The sequence below is a fragment of the Hevea brasiliensis genome, chromosome 18 (genome assembly GCF_030052815.1).
Source record: "Hevea brasiliensis isolate MT/VB/25A 57/8 chromosome 18, ASM3005281v1, whole genome shotgun sequence".
Classification (NCBI taxonomy): Eukaryota; Viridiplantae; Streptophyta; class Magnoliopsida; order Malpighiales; family Euphorbiaceae; genus Hevea; species Hevea brasiliensis.
The window spans coordinates 51,498,214-51,501,528 of record NC_079510.1 but is presented as its reverse complement, the minus strand read 5'-3'; the positions used below and the strand labels follow the sequence as shown (position 1 = coordinate 51,501,528).

Here is a 3,315-nt window from a genome sequence, read left to right as displayed (position 1 = left end):
ATACCATTTTAGGGCTCCATGTCAGAAAAATGCTATATATAGTCTCATTTTCCCATTTTAGAGGGGAGACAAGGAGCAGAAAAGGAAAGGAGAGTAGAGGTAGAATTTGAGGAGTCACTTTCACCTTCCACACCATTTTCAACCAAGATTTGCAGATTTCTTTCTTTCCTTACATTTTTCTACATTTCTAGTGTTTAATTTCTTATTTCTTAGCTTAGATTAAAGCTTTATTTCCATTTAAACTCAATATATCTTGTAAGCATTATGGATAGTGAGTAGTTTACTTTTGATTCTGGAGTAAGGGTTGTAATATTTGAGATATTTTGTGGATTTTGATTGGGTAATCGATATTTTGTGGTCTTAATGAGTTTTATTCATTTCTTGTATGCTTAATGACATGCTTAGTGTAGGATCCCATTAAGTGATGTTCTTAATCCATGGTTGAAGCACCGAAAGGAGAAGGCCTTGTGATAGATAATCAAGAAATTGGACTTAATTAACTTAGACCTAGAAATAGGCTAAGGATTAAGAGGATTCACAGATTAATTAAAGAACTTAATGGGTCTTAATTAATTCTAACTCCACGAAAGTAGGATTAGTTTGATTAAGGCACTCTTTGTCTCACTCGAAAGGGAATTCAAAGGATTTAAGAATTAATCTCCTTAAAACCCATAAGTTTCATAAAATTGGATAACCGATTTAAATCCCAAAATAGCTCGAATTTGAAATCCCGAACTCCGGAATCACCTTCTTACCATTGTTAATTTTCAATTGAATTTAATTGCTTGCCATTTTCAATATTGCCATATTTGAACTTGCTTATTTCAATTTGATGCAATTTTAGTTTAATGCGATACATTGTTGAATAGAATATTGATTTTGCACATATAGATTTCACGCTCCATTACCCATCAATTCATTACTTTAATTTCATAAATACTTCGATTTAGTCAACTTTTATATCAAAAATTCAATCATTAACACAACTCCTCGTGGGATCGATATCTTTTCTATACTACTTGTAAGACCCGTGCACTTGCGGTAGGGACGCATCAAGTTTTTGGCGCCGTTGCCGGGGAGTTGTTTGTTTAAGATTGAATTCTTGATTATTTTAGTTGTTTTTAGTTTTATCTTTGTTATCTTTTCATTTTGTGTTTGTTTGTTCTTTTTCAGGTACTTTTAATCTTTTATGAGAAGAGCTAGAAGCACAAGTGACACATCCTTATTGTTCAACCCTGAAATTGAAAAGTTTTGTAAGGCCAACAAGAAAGAAACCAGAAAAAGGAAAGAAGCATTGAGAGAAACTGAATTAGAAGCAGACATGGCTGATGAAAGAATTAGAATTGGTGTTGGTAATGCCGAAAATGATCGAAACAACGAAAATGCAGCCCAAGGTGAAGAAGTTGTTAATGCTAATCTGCCTAGGGGAAGTATGATGGATCATGCTTTTCCTCATTTTGATGACTTGAGAGAGAGCATAGCAAGACCAAGGATTGATGCAAAAAGTTACAAGATGGATTTTGGAGTCCTTCAAATGATTCAGAATTCTCAATTCGGAGGTCATCCTTCTGAAAATCCACACACACATCTGAAGAAATTTGCTATGATCTGTGACATGCAAAAACAACCTGGAGTGTCTGATGATGCAGCAAGATTGAAGCTATTCCCGTTCTCTTTAAAAGATAGAGCATTGGATTGGCTTGATTCTTTACCTCACAACTCCATTACAAATTGGGAGCAACTCACCGATGCATTTCTTGCACAATATTTTCCACCTGGAAAAACTCAAGAATTGAGGAATCAAATGACAGCTTTCAGACCAAGAGAAGATGAAACTCTCTATGAGTCATGGATGAGATGGAAAGAATTAGAGAGATTATGCCCACATCATGCCATTCCAAAATGGATGATAAATCAGAATTTCTACACAAATGTCACTCCTGCAATTAGAGGGATTATTGATGCTCAAACAGGAGGGGAATTTATTATGAAGCATGAAGATGAAGCTTATGAGCTATTGGAGAAAATTGCAAAGAATACTCATCTTTGGAGTAGTCCAAGAGGACCAGCTCCAACTCAAAAGAGGCAAGCTGCTGGAATGTATGATCTTGATCCATTCAACATGATTAATGCAAAGTTTGTTGCACTTACAAATGTCCTTGCTAAGAAGATGGAAGATCTGAGTATGTTGGTTAGTTCATCATCATCAGCTGGAACTTCACAACAAGTGGCTTATGCAGAGGAAACTACCAGCTGTGGAGTAGATTATGGAGAACAAGCAGCATATGTTGGTAATTATGGAAACAAACAAATGGGGAATTCTTATTCTCAAACTTACAATCCAAATTGGAGGAATCATCCCAATTTTTCATGGGGAAATCAGCAAAATCAAGTTCAAAATCAAAATTTTCAACCACATCAGCAACAAGGAGTTCCATATCAGCAAAATAGGCAACCATTGCCTAATTTTCAGCAGAAAAATATGAACCCTCCACCAAAACAGCAAGAACGAAATTCCACCACTGAAGCTTTATTGCAACAGATTCTTGCTAACCAAAATAAGCATGATGAGGAGATGAGAGAGATGAAAGCAAGGCTGGAACAGATGCAAACACATAATGAATCTTTGGAAAACCAGATTGCACAACAAGCATCTTCCTCAAGTGCTAAATCTTTTGGAAAACTTCCAAGTCAACCAGAAAACCCAAGAGAGCAGTGTCAAGCTATTACTTTAAGAAGTGGGAAAGTTATAAATGACGAGAAGAGTGAAAATGATGAGAAGAGAGAAAATGAGAAAAATACTGATGAGAGTGAAAAACAAGAGAGTGCAGAAAAATGTAAAGAGGAAATTGAAGAGAAGGAAGAGAAATATATACCTCCTGAACCCTACAAGCCACAGCTTCCATTTCCACAAAGATTTCACAAAGCCAAGCTTGATAGGCAATTTGGGAAGTTCTTAGAGGTTTTGAAGAAACTTTACATAAATGTGCCTTTTGTTGATGCTCTTTCACAAATGCTCTCTTATGCAAAATTCTTGAAAGAAATTCTCTCAAACAAGAGGAAACTTGAAGATGATGAAACTGTAGCTTTGACAGAAGAATGTAGTGCTATCCTTCAAAGGAAACTTCCCCCAAAGCTTAAGGATCCAGGGAGTTTTTCAATTCCATGCCACATTGGAGAGTCTTGTTCTACAAAAGCCTTATGTGATTTAGGGGCTAGTGTTAGCCTTATTGCCCCTTTCCATTTATGAGAAGCTCAACATGGGAGATCTTAAACCAACCCACATTTCTCTTCAGTTAGCTGACAGATCAATTA

At 36.0% G+C, this 3,315-nt stretch overlaps 1 non-coding gene across 1 annotated transcript; it reads right to left on the bottom strand.

Annotated features, from left to right (window-relative positions):
- Nucleotides 1-1,789: 1,789 nt before the first annotated feature.
- LOC131176195 (small nucleolar RNA R71) lies at nucleotides 1,790-1,896 on the bottom strand. The gene has a single exon (XR_009146320.1). It is a non-coding gene; the product is annotated as a small nucleolar RNA R71 (small nucleolar RNA).
- Nucleotides 1,897-3,315: the final 1,419 nt, after the last annotated feature.